Below are 22,500 nucleotides of genomic sequence, written 5' to 3'. Positions count from 1 at the left end.
CAACTCTGAACTAAGTAAGGTCTGCACATGCCTTCAACAAATTATCAATTCACCTGGGAAAAACTGAATCCATCCTCTTTGGATCAAATCATAACTTCAAAAAGGTCGATAACTTCACAATTAAAGTGGGCGACAAGGTCATAACACGAAACATGAAATATCGGCCGATATTGATAGGCTACCGATGTTATCGTGCATCACTACATACATTTTTTATGAAAAATGTAATAAAATAAAACATTTGAGAAGGCAGGCGCAAGCAGACTTGAGCTCCATGAGGCCTGCCCGAACCTGGGGTCAGCTGAGCGAGTGCTTGCGACGAGGGACAAGCGCTTGGTGGGTACAGTACTTGATCGGCTTACAGCACGCCTCGCTTGTGCTTCACAGGGCTCAAGCTCACTTTTGTTCACTCAGCAGCGTCGGGGTAGGGCCAGGGTGGGAAACAGTTATGATCATGGTGTCATTATCAACATGGTACTGTACGACAAAGGGCGTCCTTGGCATCAGCATCTGAGGTGAGAGGTAATCTGACCAAGCATTGAAATATGATGTTTTGGGAGTGAAAATGCATTGTGTGTGTGTGTGTGTGTGTGTGTGTGTGTGTGTGTGTGTGTGTGTGTGTGTGTGTGTGTGTGTGTGTGTGTGTGTGTATATGCCATAAGTGGTGAAGGTCGGTGTTGGAGCGTCACACTGTGCTCTGTGAACACTAACTCTCCCCTGACTGGCCATCACATAACTGTAGTGAAGAGCCAACAGCACTGAACCACACTACAAAGCACATCATATACTTCCAGGAAGCATATAGAATCATCATAGAAAGGTAGACGCCTCCTCCGGCTCTGGGGAGTTGGTAAAAAAAAGACTGACATTTTTTAAGGCAAGCTTCCGGGAATTCTGAAGGACGCTTCCATGTGCGTCACAGAAGGGGACGTTCGGTAGGCCAATCAGATGTGGGAGAGGCACTTGCTTTGGCAATGTAGCCTAAACGTTTGTCTCCTCATGCCAATAAAGCTATATTGAATGTAAGTCCTGGAAAAGACACGCTGTGGTTGGTCAGTACTCAGTAGTCACTTTGAGTGGCACAGTGCCTTCCACACTTCCGCACTTCCGCCAGTCCTTTTTTACCAGTCGCGCTAATGAATGAACTGCATAGGCGGATGAGGTATCTAGCTTTTTATATGGTTTTGACTCTTACACACACTATTTAATGTTTAATCTTCTAGTTCATCAATCTCAACTTTCTGAAGCTTTGTATGTAATTTGTTTAAAGGTGAAACAGAGACATACGACAATACATTAGCCATGGTATAAATACGGTAATTATACCAAACCTCTTCATTAATCCCACAATTTGAGATACCCATTTTATACAGTAGTAATAATAACCATTTTCAGCTGGATATCGATGCTTTTAGTCAGCATGGATATCATTTTTCCTTCATTCCCACAATCCAAACCCAGTCTTCCCAGCATTCCCTGCAGTTATGTTCACGGAAATCTTTTTATTTTTTGTGTGCATTTCGTTTTTTTCTCTTCGAACTTTTGTTTAAGTTTGAAAGTCAGATAAACTTTAAAAGGCTGTGTCCTGCGGGGAAAGGGATACAAAATGTCGAGCCTCAGTGTTTAATTGTGCATTTGTGTGTGTGTGTGCATATACACATGTTTGTTTGTGTGTGCGTGCACACGTGCATGCGTGTGTAGTGTACGTGTATGTGTGTGTAGTAGTGTACTATACGTGCATCCGTGTGTGCTGCTCTTCACCAGACCTCCCTGCAGTGCAGAGGTGAAAGCCGGCCCTCCAGCAGAGGTTAAAACGACACTATGTTCCCACACACGCGATTTGATTCCTGAGCTAAAAGGGAAGATTCTCACAGGCAATTAGACATTGAATCTACCAGCCTTCTCTCTAAGCTGTAAAGCACTGCGTCCCTCTGCCCCCAGGTGCATAATCTGATCCAGATATATCTTCATGGTTGCAGCCCTCACTGCTTTGCTTTCGCAGGGAGTAAAACTCATGCCATTAACCTTAAAATATACAGTAAGACACTATATTGCTGCTGTGCAACTAGCAATACACGTGTTTTAAATACCTTTGGTACAGAAAAGAGTGAAACTCACGCCATCAACATAGAGGGCTTGGCATACTTCGTCGTATGTGTCGCATACCGAAAATAGCAGCCACTTCACTGTGTTAGGGGTAGTACATTTTTGCTATCTGCAAACCAACGCCCTGAAGTCATTATCACTTATGGAAAAAAAAGGTTCAAAAAGTAGTTTTTTTTCTCTACTAAAAATAATTATAAAAGGATATTATTTTTGAAAAACTCCATTATTATGTTGCCCATCGCAACAGGTTGTGAGCTTGTAGACCGGCCATTTGCGGTGAGTGACACCGGCCCGCAACTAAGCATAAATCAGGCTCAGGCTTTATAGGACGCTGTAGCAGTGGTTCTCAACCTGTGGGTCGGGACCCCCAGGGGGGTCCCCAAATTATTGTGGGGGGTCTCCAGATGATTAACCTAATGTGGAACATTGTTCTCTCTCTCAACAGTAATCAAACCAACATAAAGTTTAAGTGTATAGAGGGTATCTGCACGTTTCTAAAGTGACAATTTAAGGACTTTTTAATAGCTCTAAATTGTCAAATATTAGAGGCAGAAATTGTGAATATAGCTGATCTACATGCTCACAACGCCTCGCAACGCCTTGTGGTTGAGAACCACTGCGCTATAGCATCACTGTGCAAATGGTAATGGAAATATCTGTTGTCGTTTGTTTGTTTGTTTGTTTGTAGAGAAAAGAGGAGTAACACAGTCTAAAAAATGTCTGTCAACAAAAGAGAAGAAAATCACTTAAATAGGAAAAAGTGTGCCGTTGTTTGCTCCTGTGTTTATTTAAAAGGATACATGAGTACACTGGCAGTTGAGACAACAGGATAAGAGGATTGGAGGATGGGGAGCAGGCTGTGTTTAGCACAAGAGTGGAAGTGAATGTCACATCTATTCTACACTTTCCTATCCTGTTGTTGTGTACTTCTAGTAAACAACTGAAAGACTAATGTCACAATTGTAACCTTGACTGCCGTTTTACCCCATAAAAGCCCAAGTGGATCAAACCAGAAACGATAAAAGTAGAGTAATTGTTCTGAAAGTATGTTCAGTGCACGGTTTATTTGAATATCTCATCTGTGGCTTCTCTCATAGACCCTACAAAATAAACAATGTATAATTTACATTTTCGACTCAGGAAATACATTTATTTCACAAAACAGTTTAAATGTACTGTATTTAATATGAAAACAAAGCAGGGGCTCGCACCTCACTTTTTGGGTGCTCCAAGTTTTTTATTTGCAACAAAACAGTATACACACAACGTTTTGACCTTTACAGTCTTTTTCAAGTATCTAATTTACATCTACAGTAGTGTGTGTGTGTGTGTGTGTGTGTGTGTGTGTGTGTGTGTGTGTGTGTGTGTGTGTGTGTGTGTGTGTGTGTGTGTGTGTGTGTGCGCGCGTGCGACAATGTGCGTGCATGAGTGTATGCATGTGTACGTGTCCTTTAAATGCATATGACAAAAACAAAAACGACAGAAAAAGATGAAATATGGAAATTGGAACCGCGGTAGGAAAGAAAATAATATTGGATGGTGGAAAATGAACTCCGGAACGTGGGAACCAGGGAGAAGAGGAAGACTGTGATGAAGAACACGAGTGAATAATTTACTTGTCGGAGCAGTGATGAAATGTCTTACTCATCAGCACTGCTCCTTTTGAGCCATAAAAAGGCACAGCTTGCACGGACCCGAATGGGACAATTTTTACACTCTCAGAGTTAAACTAGCACTGAGGATTTTAGTGTGTGGCAACACAGAACTGATTAGCTGTCATATTCATGCTAAACTCATCACTGGCCAGATTAATGAGTGTGTGTGTGTGTGTGTGTGTGTGTGTGTGTGTGTGTGTGTGTGTGTGTGTGTGTGTGTGTGTGTGTGTGTGTGTGTGCCTATACTGTATGTGTTGTGTTTGCATGCATGTTTACGTGATTATAATTTTGTCCGTTTGTCTGTGTTCGCATGTGTGTGCATGAGTGTACACATACTGGCATGTGTGTGTCATACTGTACAGTATGTGTCCATGAGTGCAAGTGTACTATATCGTCGTTGTCGGGTGGAAACCTCGTATCTCCAAGTTTCAAATGTGTACGTTCTCTCGCGAAGCAAAGCCCTGCTTCATCATACAAGCCCGTCGCACAAAAGTAGTGAAAACAGCAGATCTATAAGCACCCAACGCCTCGCGTTGTGTGCTTGTACTGTAGATCAGCTGTTTTCAATAGTTTAAATCGTTTTTAAAATGATGAATGCAAAACGAACGGCTTTGGACATACAAGGTTTTCACCCGACAGCGACGATATATATGTGTGGGGTTATGAGGGAACGCACTAATGGCACACAGTAAAAATCCTGAGTGTTAATTTAAACACTTGAGAATATGCCAACATTTGAACATAAGCAAGCGTTAAGCTCTCTCAAGAGTCTTAGCAGTGATGAGTGCTGTGGTGGTGCATTATAAGTGAGTTTACAGTTACATCTTATACCTAAGGACCAGCCAGGAAGCGCACGCACGCACGCACACAAGCCTACAGTAGCATCCTGAAATGTGCGCTATAAGGGAGTGAGTGAGTGATGTGATTGGTTTATCTGCAGGCTATCTGCAGTCCATTAACAGTGCATTACATTGTGCTGATGTTATCTGCATTTGTCCAACGGTATAGACAGCTCTGAAACAACGCAGCAATGTCGAAGCTATTCTTAATACAGCAGATATGGATGCAAAACTTCCAAAGTAATCAATGTTAAATGATTAGTCGAAAATGTTATGATGCTTAGCAAACATCTACATGTAATGTAAGCATTAACGACCAACCCATACACCTGCATACATCCTGTATACGTGTGTGTGTGTGTGTGTGTGTGTGTGTGTGTGTGTGTGTGTGTGTGTGTGTGTGTGTGTGTGTGTGTGTGTGTGTGTGTGTGTGTGTGTGTGTGTGTGTGTGGTCCCTTTGGCTCCACGCCATCTACGAACCCAGTAGACCAGGGTGTGTCTCTATATCGCATTGCTCTGTCCCCATTCACAAAAGTAGTCGAACACACAGCAAACCACGCGGCTCAGCTGACGTCGTTGTCGTGCCAATCACAATCATCCCCTCAAACGTTGGCCAATCGCAGCAAACCACACAGCTCAGATGACGCAGCTACGCTTATCACAGCTAAGCTGCACATTAGCCGCACCTTAGCACATCATTGGTGCTTCATTCACAAACTGCACACCTAGTAATTGCTATGCCATAACTACAGATTGCACAGGGGCATCACGCTCTGGCTCAGGTGTTAGAGAGCCCGTCTTGGATTTAGGGATGGGACGATATTAACATTTCATGTCCCGATTATTTTGACCAAAAAAAAAAAAAAAAAGATTTACGATATTATCGAGATAATCAAAATATCCCCAACATTTGCCCAGAAACAGCCGATCTACAAGCTCACAACTTGTCGTGTTGCGATGCATTGTGAGCTTGTAGATCGGCTATTTTTGGGCAATGAGATTTGGTAGAGAGTGGGAAAAAAGACTGTATCAAGTACGTTATTTACAGGTCCGTTTTACAAATTATAGAGGGTTTAAGTAGTACCAGATATGCAGCTCTGCAAATAAAAGGTGAATTGAATCCACAATACGATTATCGTGAGTGTTTTTTAATACCGATTATCGTCCTATCCCGTCTTGGATTCAGAAGGTTCCCAGTTCCATCCCTGGCTCCTCCTGGTTACGTGTCGAAGTGACCTTGAGCAAGACAATGAACCCCCTAGCAGCTCCCAATGAGCAGGTTCAGCACAACTGCCAATTCAAAGTGACTACTGGCCAATCACAGCGCGTCTTTTCCGGGACAAAACACTGTAGATTTATATACAGTACGAAGCATGTTGCCTTGCATGATTTCCTCTCGTGTCAGGATGTGATTGGGTGTAAATGGACAATGCACATTATGAAGTGCTTTGGAAAGATTATACACAGTATAAATGCACCGTTTATCATTTCTCCATTATGCCCTTATTAGACTCTATATTGTTTAATATCGACATGTCAAATGAGAAAGGTATAACAAGGTACTTGTGAATTAAGAGTGAAAGGTAATAAGGTATAAAACAGAGAGAGCTCTCCTCGTTCATTTGTTCCTCCCGTTTGTGTGGAGATAAGTCAATTACACTTACAGCAAACAAATCAAGGCTGACAAATGAAACAAGGTGACGCTCAAATGCCCGCCGCCTGTTTTTCACCGCGGCGCACAAATCGGTTTACAATAATCCTCAGGCTGGGAAACAATTAGGGATAAAATAAAACTAATTCAATGTCGTGTCAGTCTTGCCCACAGCAAAGTGACTAAGCTAAGAGCTAGCCATGTGATAGGCGGTTGTTGACACGACGGTGTGTGTGTGTGTGTGTGTCGTGTGTGTGTGTGTGTGTGTGTGTGTGTGTGTGTGTGTGTGTGTGTGTGTGTGTGTGTGTGTGTGTGTGTGTGTGTTGAGTGAATGTGCTTGAAATTTTGAGTGGCTAGGCCAATTATAACGCTTAAGGATGTAGTTGAGCGTGGCTAATATGAGGTTGAGCTGGAGAGAGGGGGGAGAGAGAGAGGCAGGGGAGAGAGAGCATTGGGGGGGAGTAACTGATCCTACAATGAGACCGTCAAGAGGCTCCCTTAGACATTATACTATACACAGACACATACATGTGGAGGAAAAGCTTTGTGTTAAACACCACATGGATTAATTAAACAGCATAGCCTCTAGAATGTACACACACACAAACAAAACATGTGTGAGTTGTGTAATTATATTTTGAGCTTGTAGATCTGTTATTTCTGTTATTACATGTACTAGTAAGACGCCTCATGGCAATAAGCGACCTCGTCCTAAAAGGCGAGGTTGCGCCATGTCTTGGTCATCTGGCCAGTGATGTATATCGGACCAGTTACCCATATATGGAGACCCCTGGTATCCATATATGGAGAGACCCCTGGTACCCATATATGGAGATCCATGTACTGTATATGGAGATATGCTGTGAGAGCCCAAACATGCTTACTCAGTTATTCATTATGTGAAAGTCCTATGACGTCTATGACATCTGACATCATAAATACAATCGCTTTTATGCCAATACTTGGAGATGTCTGTAGAAACAGCCACACAGATATGGGCTGTCTTGGCTATATATGGATTCTGTTAGTGTGGTATGTGGCCGATGTGGACTCCATATATGGGCATTTCTATATAAAGTCCTGTTAGATGTGGGCTTAATATTGATGACATCAGGGCCCTCCATATATGGGCATAAAAGGGATTCTGTTAGTGTGGTTCCCCTGACATCACGGTGAAGTCAGAGCATGATGTCAGAGCGGCAATCCCATTCTGTTAGAGTGGTTCCCCTGACATCACAGTGATGTCAGAGCATGATGTCAGAGCGGCAAACCCATGGAGCTTACAAAAGTGTACACGTCCGTCCGGACGGACGTATACGGACAAGCTGTGACGGTTCTGATAGTAAACTGCGACCTACGGTTGCAATAAGTCCGAAATTCTGATCTGTTCACCTATCCACGGGTTTCCAACGCCCCATAGTGCATTGCGCAGGCGTTGTACCGAGCTTCCGGCGGACCGGTGCCGCAGCCGAGTGTGATTTACAAGCTCACAACGGGCTGCATCTGCGACTCGACGTGAGCTTGTATGTCTGCTGTTAAACCGGAAGTGTGGTCCAAATAATCTCCAGTAAACTCCCGCAGAAACAGGTGGATAGAAATACATTAGAACAGTGAGTGAAACTCTGTACGCATAAAGAAAAACAGATAATGACTCTTGGATTATTTCTCTGCTTAACAAACAAGGTTAGCTTTAAGTGCAGAGGCGGAACGGCTGGAGAGCGATGGAAAAATACAGACTAATGTATATTGTGGAAACAGATGAGTGCCATGGTGCCTTTCCCAGAGCATTAGTCAGGTTAAAAGGAAACGCCATTCATCCCAATCCACCACACTCCCTATTTTTCATATACTGTAAGTGTGTACACACGTGCGCCAGAGCACGCACGTGCACACACATACACACGCACGCACACGCAATTCCTCTTTCACTAATTAAGCCATCTTTCTTTGACTTGCTTCATACCTTTCCTCCTTTCTCTCCAGTCCGCCCTCCCTCTCTCTTCTCTCGCTCCATCTCTCGCTCCCTATCGTCTCTCTCTCTCCTGTCCTCTCTCTCTCTCTCTCTCTCTCTCTCTCTCTCTCTCTCTCTCTCTCTCTCTCTCTCTCTCTCCTCTCTCTCTCTCTCTCCTCTCTCTCTCTCTCTCTCTCTCTCTCTCTCTCTCTCTCTCTCTCTCTCTCTCTCTCTCTCTCTCTCTCTCTCTCTGCCTCATCCTCCATCTCTTCTCTCTGCCATTACACCCTCTTCTCTCGTACGCCCTCCCTCTAAATCAGTGGGTTAGAGGGAGGGCGTTGCAAGGCGTTGTGAGCATGTAGATCGGCTATTTTCTAAATTAATGTTTGACAATTTGGCCAATGTTTAATTTGCCATTTTAGAGGTATTAAAAAGTCCTTCAATTGTCACTTTAGAAATATGCATGTACCCTCTATAGACTCAAATATGTCAAGTATGTTGGTTTGTTTACTGTCGAGTGAGAAAACAATGTTGCCCATTAAGTTAATCATCTAGGGGACCCAGGGTTGGGAACCACTGCTCTAACCCCTCCCATCAGCGATCTCTGCTGTAAGGCCTCCGGAGCCTTAGACTGTACATTGATTATTCAAATGTTGACTGTGTGTGTGTGTGTGTGTGTGTGTGTGTGTGTGTGTGTGTGTGTGTGTGTGTGTGTGTGTGTGTGTGTGTGTGTGTGTGTGTGTGTGTGTGTGTGTGTGCGTGTGTGAGTGTGTGTGTGTGTGTGTGTGTGTGTGTGTGTGTGTGTGGGTGGGTGTGTGTTTTCTTTTTACTTGCTTGCGTGTTCGTGCGTGCGTGCGTGCGTGCGTGCATGCATGCGTGTTGGGGTTCTTTCAAAAGAGAACCAAGGCCGCCCCGGACGCTCTAAAACCGTCAGGCTGAAATGTCAGCATCCATATCGCTCTCATCTCTCTGTACACGTCTCTCCTTCTCTCTGTATCTCTCTTCCTCTCTCCATCTCTAGCATGGCATACTAATACATCTGTGATTAGCCAGCGCACTAACAGGGACACAGCGACCCGTCTGAGCTCTTGACCTCTGCTATTTACCTCCTGACTGTGCCGCCCGCTTCCTTCCCATGGCAGAGCTAATAAGAGTGAAGACAAGATGAAAGCAAGGAAGGCATCAGAGAGGACAGAAAATGGATTTAGACTACGCGTATGATGGCGGAAATAGCCACTCTATAGCCTGAGTTAAGCCCGAGCAAAGCCTGAGTTCATCTCTCACACACACACACACACACACACACACACACACACACACACACACACACACACACACACACACACACACACACACACACACACACACACACACACACACACACACACACACACACACACACACACACACAGGGACGTGAAGAGAATGTTAGAGAGGCAGGGGTTGACATTTCTAAAAGGGCCTTTTGGCTGAAAATATCGAAAATAGCAGACAACACGCCTCGCTGCGACGTGTTGTGAGCTTGGAGGTCGGCTATTTTCGATACTTGATTCCTACACAGAGAGGGCAATTCTTTCAACAGAAGATATGCTGCATTCAAGTTCAGGAGAGTTTGTACAAGGCAATTCTCTTGAACGCTGCCTTCGGGTATGGCATGGAAAAGGGAGCATTTGCATTTCTTTCACCATAGTAAAAAAAAACTCAAGCCCCCGTTGATGTGTGTGCACGTGCCTGCACACACACGCACGTGTGCGCGCGCACACACACACACACACACACACACACAGTTAATGCATGCCTTGTCTTTTTCAGCGCACATTCGCTCTCCTCTCGGTTCAATTTAATTCAATCTTAAAATGCTTTATGGGCACTGCGAGAGAACACATAATGTTGCCAAAAGCAAGGTACACAGAAACACAATGAATCCAACATCTTAAATGTAATAGATTATGTGATAAAAACACATTGCTTTTATAGGCAGTCCAGGAACAGTTGGCTTTATAAAGCTGACTAAAATGCATCTTTCTTATATCTTTATATTTCTCACATTGTGATGCAACCTCAAGTGTTTTTTTATTTAACATGGGTCTCGCTGCCTCTCTCGCTGTAGATGTAAGGTGATCTTCTGTGTCTATTCATTCACATGACTGTACATTGTGTTGAGGTAACAGTCTACGGCAGGGGTCTTCAACAGGGGGTCCAGGACCCCTAGGGGGCCCTCAGAGTTAATACAGGGGGTCCTCCAAATCTTCCAATAATTTTTCTATTAAAAACTTGAACCATAGTGTCCATAATCTGAGAATGTAGCCAAAAATAGCAGAACTACAAGCTTGTAGATCGGCTATTTTCGGTAGTAGAGGGGAAAAAGAGCAGACTAAGTACAGAGTAAAAGGTCAATTTATTAGATAATGACGGCTCAAGTGGTTAAATACTGTATCTGAAAACACAAATTTACATGAATCCAAAATACACTGATCGTGCTGTCAAATGACAAAACTAAAAGGTAACTTGTGGGGGTCCCTGCTTCATCTCTCTCTCTCTCAACTAAGGGGTGCTCCTTGGCCTGAAAACGTTGAAGACCCCTGGTCCATGGTATTTCTTTAACTCATATTTAACCCTCATATTTAAGATCGGGAACACATCTGTGTCTCATAACCACTTAAAAAATATACAAAAAAAAAAAAGATATACAGTACAAGCTCATAGCATATGGCAACAGGTGCCACGCTATGAGCTTGTAGATCTGATATTTAATATTTTATATATAAAGAGAACATTTTTAACTAAAATGTTATCTTCTGCGGGGTCTCTGGAACAAATGATTTTGAGATGGGGTCCGCGGTCAAATAAAGGGTTCCTTGACATTAAAAACGTTGAACACCGCAGATAAAGGAACATACTGTAAGATTTTCAGAAAACCATTAGGATTTAGAAGACATTTTTAGGTATTTTTCACGTCTAAATGGTAAAGAAATTCAGCATCACTACACATTACAAACTGATTTGTACCACCAAGGCATTGTGGGAACAGACAGTTCTGGCGGGTGTGAAACGTTGATCCCAGGCTAGTTCTCAACACGCAGGAGAGTGCACTGCAACAAGTCACCTGCAACAGGCATCTAATTACTTGGCAAGAACACCCTTTTGCCATGGCACAGCTAGCATAATAATAAGTGTGTGTGTGTGTGTGTGTGTGTGTGTGTGTGTGTGTGTGTGTGTGTGTGTGTGTGTGTGTGTGTGTGTGTGTGTGTGTGTGTGTGTGTGTGCGTGTGTGTGTGTGTGTGTGTGTGTGTGTGTGTGTGTGCGCGTGCGTTTAAAACATGCGTTTGTCTGTCGGTGGTTTGTGTGCATGTGCATGTGTCTGCCCGTGTGTGTGTGTGTGTTGGACAGATAATGGATAAAGAGTCTGCACGGCGCCGTGCAAGCTCTTTATCCATTATCTCATTTCACAAGGTGTTCACATAACTAATTAGGCTGCTATGCCCTGCATGTCGTCTGTGGGCAAAACAAAGGAAACAAGAATGAAAGACGAGCGGAATGAGGAGAAACGGGACTCCATGAAAGACTAATGAAAAACAACAACAACAAAAAGTCAACACAGACTTGGGAATATGGCCAGGAATTAGCGAGAGCCACAAAACAAGAGCGGGAAAAGCACCTGAGCCTTCAAGTCCTATTAACTTGTCATTAGGAAGACAGCCAATAGCAGAAAGAATCAAGGTAATAACCGTGGTGTCCCTACTTGGGCAAATGTTCAAGTTTATCAAAAATAGCATACAGTAGGCTATACAGATCTTTTTGACATACAACAAAGTTAGGGCAATAGATGGAGGACTCCATACAACATATCTAGACCAGGGGTTCCCAAACTTTTTTGTCTCAGGGCACACATGGATATTTATTTAAAGGACAACTTTAGTTTTTTACAACAAGGGTTCATATTTTAGATTGTAATTAAAGAATATAATGATACTAAAGTGTCCAAATGAATTCCAAATACTATCAAATGATCTCGCGGCACCCCTGGACTGCCGTCGCGGCACCCCAGGGTGCCCCGTCACCCACTTTGAAAACCCCTGATCTAGACGACAATACCAGTTGCTTTTTTTTCACAATAATTATATCAAGGAATTTACTTATAATGAGAAAGGTTCACCACAACTAGCCTACTGAAAGGGAGACTGTGTATGTTCTATAGCAGACTGTAATGTAAGGAGGAGTGGAGGAAATTACGAAGCTAACTGTGTATACTGTATGTAAATACTTACAATAATATTGTAAGTATTTAAATACAGTATACACCGTTAGCTTGGTCTATACCATAGACTGTAAAGAAATATGGACGATGGAACACCATCGGTTTCTATGCTGCGCAAATGAAGCTTTTCTGGCCGTTGTATGGGTGACACCATCATTGTAGAAATCAAGACATAGCGACTCCATCCTATTCCTCTATTACTCCCACTCAACATTCCCCGATAATCTAATAAATGTCCTAAAAATACCTGTTGTTCTAGCTTGAACCCTAGAGATCTCTATTTGAGTGTGAGATCTAACGGTATATTTGCGGCAAAGACATTTGGTGTAGAGGGGGACCCTGATCAACATATGTAATATATAGGGCAGTGGTTACCAAACATTTATAGGACAGGACCGTCACTTGAAAATCTTGAAAGTGTTCACGACCCGGACCCACCCTGACTGTTCGACATGGCATCGGTCAGATATGTGCTCCGGAAGCATTTTCAGAGTTTATTTTTATGATCAACCAGTAAGACGCCTAAGGCCGGTGAGGTCTCGCCATGTCTTGGCCATCTGGCCAAAGGGATTTGGTTCCCCTGGTTTCACAGGGCTCTCTATATGGCAATAAAAGGGATTTGGTTCCCCTGACATCACAGTGATTATATATTGGCATTCACAGATATGGGCTTAATATTGATGACATCAGGGATCTCTGCATGGGTATATGGCCCCGTGAGCTTGTAGATCAGCTATTTTCGGCAAAGAGTTTGGTAGCTCTTGTAGAGGGGTAAAGAGCAGACTGATTACAGAGTGAAAGGTCAAGTTCCAAAATACACTGATGATTGTGCTGAAACAATATGAACTTTGAAACTACAGTATATGGAATCTCTGAAAAGGTTTTGGGGGGGTCCCTGCCTGCTTCATCTCTCTCTCTCAACTAAGGGGTCCTTGGCCTGAAAACGTTGAAGACCGCTGTTCTACCGTTAACATGGTTCTGGGGGCTTGGGTGGAACTGGTTCATTAATCCATTTAGAACGGGTACACATTATTGTATATCATTATTTTATGTTTTAACTATTAAAAAATAGCAGATCTACACTGCAAGCTTGTAGATCTGCTATTTTTGAAAAAACGTGAAAATTAGAATTTTGACCCGATTCTATAAGTGTCTTTTGAATCCATCTAAGAAGTTTTTATGTCAGCAATCTGGCCAGCCATCGTCAAAGAAAAGGTCCTTTTCACTTAACTGGAGCTCAGTTAGTCTGTTCTTGAGAGACTACTATGTCAGTGGTTTTCATGTGAAGGACTCCCAAAATGATATGTAATTGGCCACGGACCTAGCCTGATTTCAAGACTCTACGCTGGAGCTTAAGAGTCTGAGCCTGTCTGCATACTATTTGATTGAAAAGGGGAGGGGATTTCAAATTTGAGATTCCCAATCACAAGCGATCTGGTGGGAGGGGTTGTGTTTGACTTTTGCACACAAAACAATCCCTCCTCCCCCTCCCCTCAATGACATGCACCCAACAGGTCACTGTCTTTGATGTTTCACTGATTAGAGAGAATCACTAACGAGCTATTCGACACTTGTATGGCTCAATCAATGACTGCCCTTTTGAAGTTCAAAGGGAGCAATTAAGAACTCTGGTGAGCCACGCAGCCACCCCTCCCTCCAATGTTTCTGTTGATTTTCACCCCACCCCCCCTCTCTCTTGCTTTGAATTCATTGGTCGGTTTCGCTCGGTTTGAGAGGTTTTCGTTAGCAAGAGCCACGTCATATGACACATCCAGACCAAGAGATGCAGTTCACTCAGAGAGTGGGCGGGTCTATTGGCTGGAGCCAGGCTACCACGGACCCCCATCTCAAAATATTTAGTTCCAGGGACCACCCAGTAGCAAAATTAGAGTTACAAACGTTCGCTTTGAAAATACATATATATTCAAAGATTTGCACACATTTTCACGACTTTTTCAAAAATAGCAGATCTACAAGCTCGCAGTGCGGCACTCGGTGCCGCGCTGTGAGCTTGTATATCTGCTATTTTTCACTGGTTAAAGCATTCAATAATTCTAAGCCTATGTGGTTCAGACTGCATCACCGGTGACCTCCGCAAGCCTCATTCCATTGCGGAAATTAGGACACCCATTACATCCAGAACAATGCACCGCAGACAGGGCATGGACGGGTCTTCCAGCGGCAGTAAAACACACAATGAGTAACACCCAGGATGCCGGGGCATAAATTCACAGCCATCTAGTTGATTATTTCTCTAATCTGGGCCTAGTGAGCCCAATAATTCAGCCGCACATGTGAGCGAAGAATATAAATTTCCTTTTTACTTTCCCCCCCAGCAAGAGATGATGAAAAACAAACTATCAGTCTTCCACTTGATTTCAGCATCCCGTCGTTAAAGCCGGCACTGATAAGTCTCCCCATTACGAGCCTAGATGAAAAGTAACTATAAATTCAAAGGGCGTGCGTGTGTGCGTGCGACGTGCATACGTGCGTGCATGATGTTACACATGCATGCGTGCAGGTGTTGTGTAGTCTGCATGTCATATAGCAATGATTGAGAGACCCAATATGACAACGGCAAATAAATCAAATGATCTAGAGGCGAAAGCATGTTTCTAGCATTTCTTTGCATGTGTGTGAACACACACAGACACGCACACACACACACACACACAGGTTTGCAATTGCTACTTTGTGGGGACATTACACATAGTCTACTATCTTTGTGGGGACATTCCATTCATTTTAACCCTAACCCCTAACCATAACCCTTAACCTAAGCCCTAAAGACCTTGTGGGGGTACCCACAAGGTATTGTGCAAGGATTGTACTATCTTTGTGGGGACATGAGGTCCCCACAAAGATAGCTTTGCAAGCCCACACACACACACACACACACACACACACACACACACACACACACACACGCACACGCACGCGCACACACACGCACACACACACACACACACACCACAACAACAGCTGTACTGTATATGCACGTGTAGCTCCATACAAACAGGCCCTAGAACATATGTATGCACAACACACAGACACAAACGTTCAACGCGTGAGTGCAAAAAGCTGAACCGTACTCTAGTCATTACCCAAAGTATGTGCTGTGAAAGATTGATGGCGGAGGCCTTCGGTGTGGGAGACATATCACCATGGCAACGGGCACACAGGGAGGAGAGCGCGACTGCGTGTCACCCAATCTGACCGTGACTCTCTAGTCACTGGCCCTCCGCCACGGTGGCTCTCAACCTGTGGACCGGGGCCCACTGGTGGACCGTGAAGATATTGCAAGTGGGGGCCCCACAAGTAATTGGCAAAACACTACAGTTGTATTGATAATATAACAATATTTAAAAAATATATTGTCGTTATTGGGTGGAAACCTTGTATGTCCAAAACCGTTTGTTTTGTATTCATCATTTTAGAAAGGATTTAAAATAGAGAAAATAGCCAATCTACAAGCACTGATGCGAGGCGTTGTGTGCTTGTAGATTTGCTATTTTCACTAGTTTTGTGCGACAGTCTTGTATGATGAAGCAGGACTTTACTTTACGAAAGAACATACAGATCTAGAACTTGGAGGTTTCTGCCCGACAGTGACGATATATTATGCAAAAACAAATTGCAGGGTATTTTTTGAGCGGTGCTAATCACTCCAAAGAGTGACATTGTGTCACTCTACGATGTATCAACTACTTATTACGTATTCCTATGTCCCTTTTTCTGATTGGACAATATAATGGTGAAGAATACTACATTAGTTAATCGATTTCATTGATCATTCAGATAAACATGCAGGGAAAATGCATGCGTCCCACCCATCTGAGCAGATAAGTTGGGTGGGTGGGCCGCAAATGCTTTCGAGATTTTGAAGTGGGCCGTATCTGATAAAGGTTGAGAACCTCTGCCTTACCACTACGAATCAACGAAGAACACTTAACACGCACGCACATGGACACACACACACACACACACACAAACACACACACACACACACACACTCAATCACTCCGAATCCTGCGGTAATCCCATTTGCATTTACAGTATGTATGAATGAGCAATGATTAAAACTAAAGAGAAAATTGTCTGCCACCCCACCAAAAAAACTCAAAACTAAACATTTTGTTGATGCACGGATGACATTATTTGGCACTATACAGTAGTAGAGTATAGACTGACAAAAGCCAGCTGTACACATACAGTAACAAACCGCAGAGTCCCTTTGCTCTGTCAACAAACACACACAAATGCTGTCATAAACAGTGACAAATGTGTACACACAAACACACACACACGCGCGTGTGCACGCACACACTGCATCCTGTGACACCATTATCCTCAGAGAGTAGAGTGTGGTGTGAGCGCCACTCCTAACACCATGCTCCAGTGAGCCTTATTTAGGTCTTATCTGGGCCACAGGCAAAAAATCTGTCCCTTCAATGCTTCCGCCCCTCCTGCCAGACGGAGCCCTTAAGTCTCCCTCCTCCTCCACTCCATCGCTCCATCAGCCCCTCCACTGAGGAGAGGGCACACAGAGACACACATTACTTCACACACATAATAGATTTGTTTTACCACTGCTGAGATGTGCTTACAAAGAGCCTACAGGTAAGAAATGCGACAGCGCCACGCTAGCTAATCCTGGATGGCAATAACGTTACTCGGTTGAAGGTGAGGGAAACAATTAAGAGAGTGTTGTGGTAATCACGGCGTAATGGCTTCAGCAAAGAAAAAAAAGACGGTGCATGGTGACGACGGGTCCATTTGGTTACATTTGTACACTCTCTGAGTTAAAAGAAGACTGAGGATTTTACTGGGTGGAAGGTTGTCGACACGTGTGAGCTTGTAGATGTGCTATTTTCAAACATATTGTACTTTTACTTTTGGTCCTTTAATTACATTTTGATGACAACGCTACTAGTAAGACGCCTCAGGGCGACATGTAAAGGTCGCGCCAATTCTTGGCCATCTGGCCAGTGATGTATATCGGACCAGTTGCACCAGACCCCTGCATGATAGTCAACAATGTGATGTCAGAACATGCCCACATATGGGCATTACATGGTTATTCCCAGAATGCGTTTAATATTGATGACATCGGGACAGGGATCTCCATACTGTATATGGGCATAAAACGGACAAGGACGAAATTAATTTGCAAGTGTGACACGTGATGACATCGGCGATCTCCATATATGGACATTGAAGGGACATCAAGCCAGACTGTGATGTCAGTTGAATTAGCCTCTGGGGGCAAGATGTCAGGCGTTCTCTCTCCTTTAGGGCTCCACTTCCGGTCACATGTGTCTTTGTTTACATCACTAACATTCCCAACACTATACGTTGGAATGGGAGTCGCCAACAGATTCAGCTGCGAAGCTCTGAATCTGTCTTGAGAGATTAGTCCACAGCTAATCTTGCAAACAATGGCCTGATCAGTGCCAGCCCAAATGTCTTGTGCACACTGTCTGCCAAAAGGTCAAGTAAGTCAATCCTGGAATATATTGCAGATATTGTGAATCGTTTTGTGTGTGTGCGTGCGTGCGTGCGTGCGTGTGTGCGTGCGTGCGTGCGTGCGTGTGTGTGTGCGTCCGTGCAAGTTTGAATATTAACAATGTTAGATCCACTGTCCACACAAATTGGTCTCATAAATGAAAAGTACAGACATTCAAGAAGCCATCTAGACGTAGCCTTTAGTTTAATCAGTCACGCGATAATAACTCTAAGAAATGGAAGACTACCTTGATCCTTCCACGCAACATTCCCATCCGGCAATAGCCAGTCTCCATGCAACTTTATCCTACACCAGTGGATCGCATCATGGGGTCAGGAGTCCTTGAGGTGGATCCACGGGTTCCCCATCTAAATGACTGAGGGTTAGAGGTCTGTAACTCAAAGAGTTAACTGAGTTTAGTCTAGATTGGTTTACCACTGTTAAACACTCAAATGATGTCTGATGCTTATCAAACATTGGGTCATTTAAGTTAAAAAGTTTGATAATCCTTGGTGGTACACTATCTGGCATTGGATTGGTCGAATCTAAAATAGCACTCCTATACAATAATTGGAAGTTCTAAGCCCACATTGCCACATTCACTAATCACTATATGGCACACAGGTTCCAACTGCGACATTGAGCGCTAAGGATATTTGTTTTAAAAAATGCACTTTGTGAAACACACACATACAGTAATGAATGTACAAGTAATCTGTAAAACATGGCATAAAATCCTTGTTTGCCATCAGTTTTCACGAGCTCATTTTGTGACTCCTAATGCATTTATTTTATGAGCAATACCAAATAATATAGTTGGAGCTGCATAGCGTCCCTTCAAAATATGTTGTGTCACTTAATAAATCAAGTTAGTATTTGTTTATTCTTGAGCTGATTGAGGGCTGCAAATTGCTTCAAATATAGAAAGTGGCTCGAAGGCAGTCCAATGCATCAATTGCATAATTAGCTGCGCTGCCTTAGTAAATCAGACATTTATCCACACACCTTCAGTGCAGATTGCACTTAAGGCACAGGGCAATTTGCACTGTGCTTTTGAGGTATGCAAATCTGTCCTTCAGAGAGAAATTAGCCAGCACATTTTTCTAGAGGAAACAGAAGTCTATAATAGGTTAATTTTAAATTGGACGCCGTATTGCGTATATAGAATGAGTCACGCCAATAAAGTGTTTATCTGCAATGTATTATGTCTCCTCTAAGTGGAAGGCAATATTCTGATGCCGACCTTAGAGCTCAGAGCAGCAAACAAAAGATTGGTCGGATTCGGCAAACAGCGAGCACACGGTGCACACAAAATGGAGAACAGGCAGAAAAATATGAAATATTAAAAAGTAGGCGTAGTAGGAAATGAAGGGAACACAGAGAGAAATTGGAGAGAGGCGAGTGAGAGAGATGGGGAGAAAATTACTTTCGACACGAATGGGAGATGAGAGAAAAGGGAAGGCTGGATTATCAAATGTGTATCTCTGTGTGTGTACCTATCTGTGAGTGCGTGTGCACGTGTGTGCGTGTGTGTGTAGTGTAATATGTGCATGTTCTGACTGTGCCATTCACTAAAGTGAGGAGGGAGATTCTTCAGGTATTCCAGCATGTCACTCATGGACCGACAATACATACATCAAAGTTTAGATTTTACAGATAGCACTAGAAGGAAGAACACCCCCCCCCCCCCCCCCCCCATTCTCTCTCTCAGGGTCGTAGGGCGTCTGATCAGCGCGCTAGGCGAGCTCTCTCGAATGTGCCTCTCTCCACGCAAGCTTTTTGCGAGTTTTGCCGTGATTTTTGACGTTTTGGGCCGGTTTTGGGCAGGTTTGGGGCTGTTTGGGTCCACTCCCTCCATTTCGGCGCCCCCTCGGAGCCCCCTCTAGGATGGCGCTCTAGGCGGCTGCCTATACCGCCTAAAAACGGCCCTGCTCTCTCTCTCTCTCTCTCTCTCTCTCTGTCATAATTATTCCCACACATACAAACATATGCACACCCGCACTTATGCACATCCAATACAATATACTGTAGGCTACATACAGAAACGTGTTCACCAGAGATAAAGTAACTAAGTACTTTTACTTATGTACTGTACTTATGTACAGTTTTGTGGTATCTGTACTTTACTTGAGTGTTTCCAATTTCCAATACTTTGACTTCTACTCCACTACATCTCAGATCCAAATATTGTACTTTTACTCCACTACAATTATTTGAAAACTTAGGTATAAATTATAATGTTATTACACATACATAATCCACTTTAGCCGATTTCATACCTAGGCTGTTTGAAAATAGCCGATCTACAGGCTCACAACGTGTCGCATCACGACACGTTGTGAGCTTGTAGATCTGCTATTTTCAAACATTTTGTACTTTCACTTTTGGTACTTTAAGTACATTTTGATGCCAACACTTTCATACTTTTAATCAAGTACATTTTGAATTTTACTTGTAACAGAGTACATCTACATTGCAGTATTGATACTTTTACTTACAAAAAAGTACAAAATGTGAGTACTTTTTCCACCACTGGTGTTCACATATACTGGGCCCTGTCTTCTTCTTTTGGACTTTCCTTATTTTTCTATTATCTATTTCTATTTTTTCTATGTCTATTACTCACATCTGTTCTAGGTTTCTGGGCATATATATTTTTTTCTTTTCTTTTCTTTTTTCAAATTCTCTTCATCTTCCCTCGCTTGTTACTTTCATGCGCTGAGAGAGCTGAACGGTTTCTCTATCCCACCAGAGAGTCAATATACAACAGAGCCCAGAGGTCCAGGCATGGGAAAGGATAAGCAGAGTGGTACAACATGTCGATCCATAATGGATTTTCCTCTCTCTTTCAATGTCTTTCTGTAGGAAGACACAGCTCGGATGCCCACTGGCACAGCGCGAGAGGAAGAGGAAGGAGAGAGGAAGGGCGAGAGTGAGAGAGAGGGCAATGGAAAGGCAGAGGAGGAAAGGTAAGACAAAAAGACAGGCAGAAAGGGAAGGAAGAAGAGGGAGATCAAAGTTCTTCCTCAAAATGGTGTGTAAAAATACGTATGTATTAATAATTAAATACTAATCCCTGAAGAATATTTCTTTGCTCCCTGATGCTTTCCCAAGATGTGAATTTAAAAACATGCCATGGCAGTGAAAAAAAAGGCAGCTCATTTCAGAAGCCAGCCAACGGGCTACACTACAAAGTATAACTAAAAAAAACGAAAGAAAAATGGAGGTGTCACTGCCACTTGGAGCAACGTACAGTATGAAAATCATAGACCGAAGGAGCACCCCTTTCTAGTCTATTCTTAGTTGTGTGCAGGACAGGTGACTTGCACCAAAAATACCTGTCAAACAGTGGTGTGTTGTGTGCGGCTGGTGTGTTGTGTTATAAGCTGCAACTGGTTTTCTTTTGAGTGAACACACACACACACACACACACACACACACACACACACACACACACACACACACACACACACACACACACACACACACACACACACACACACACACACACACACACACACACACACACACACGTGCGCAAGCGCGCGAGAGTTTGTGCGACAGTTCAGTTGACCTTGGACACCATCACAGTATCCACAAAGCCAGTCTCTTACAGATTGTCCCAGGAGAATATCTAGATAAAGTTGACTACACATCGTTGTTTAGTCTCTTGGCTCTCCCTCAATACTTTTATCTGTGGGTCCTCTGCGACACTGTATCAGTGGTTGTCAAAGTGGGACCCCCAGGGGTCCTTGCAAGGGTTCCATGCAGGGTTTCCCCAGTAGAATGAGTTACAGTAATATAACATAAAAAACGTGTTTCCACTTTAAACCTAGATGTACAAGCTCACAACGTGTTTTGGTTTGACACGTTGTGAGCTTGTATATCTGCTGTTTTTCAAAACAATATAGAAAATGTTTGGATTTTTTTTGCAAACACAAATCTTGTATGGGGGTCCCTGGAACAAAATATTTTCAGATGGCGGTCTGCGGCCAAATATACATTACATAATAATTTTAAAGTCCTTGACATGAAAAGGTTTACTGTATGAACCACGGTTCTATATGAATATTATGGCATCTGTGGTCTCAGCATTTCACCTAATTTCTTCTAGGCTTGGGGCAGTATCCAGGTTTAATGGCACATAAGGATATTCAGAAATACTGACAAAAAACTAAGAGACACAGAATCATGAAAATATTGCTATAACTTGAATTCTTCGAACTACAAAGGCAGTGTATTCGCCACAAGATTTTCAGTGGAGTAAAGTAACTAAGTACATTTACTTAAGTACTGTAATGTTGAGGCATTTGAACTTTACTTGAGTTATTTCCAATGTCCAATACCTTTACTTCTACACCACCAACATCTTGGATCCAAATATTGTAATTTTACTCCAGTACATTTATTTGAGTACTTTAGTTACTAGTTACTTTGCATATATACATTATAAAATTATAAAGCATACATAAACCACTTTAGCCATATTTTATACCTTGGCTATTTGAAAAAGGCAGATCTACAAGCTGTGAGC

General features: G+C 43.1%; 1 protein-coding gene across 1 annotated transcript in view; it reads right to left on the bottom strand.

Moving 5' to 3' along the window:
- Positions 1-22,500, bottom strand: part of csmd2 (CUB and Sushi multiple domains 2) — a gene marked incomplete at its 5' end in the record, with an annotated part of 568,918 nt that overhangs the window by 505,104 nt on the left and 41,314 nt on the right. The gene's annotated exons all lie outside the window — the stretch shown is intronic.

This window comes from Nannobrachium achirus (assembly GCF_963921795.1).
Source record: "Nannobrachium achirus genome assembly, chromosome: 10".
NCBI classification, from domain to species: domain Eukaryota; kingdom Metazoa; phylum Chordata; class Actinopteri; order Myctophiformes; family Myctophidae; genus Nannobrachium; species Nannobrachium achirus.
The sequence above is the reverse complement of the archived record's forward strand: the minus strand, read 5'-3'. Positions and strand labels throughout refer to the sequence as shown.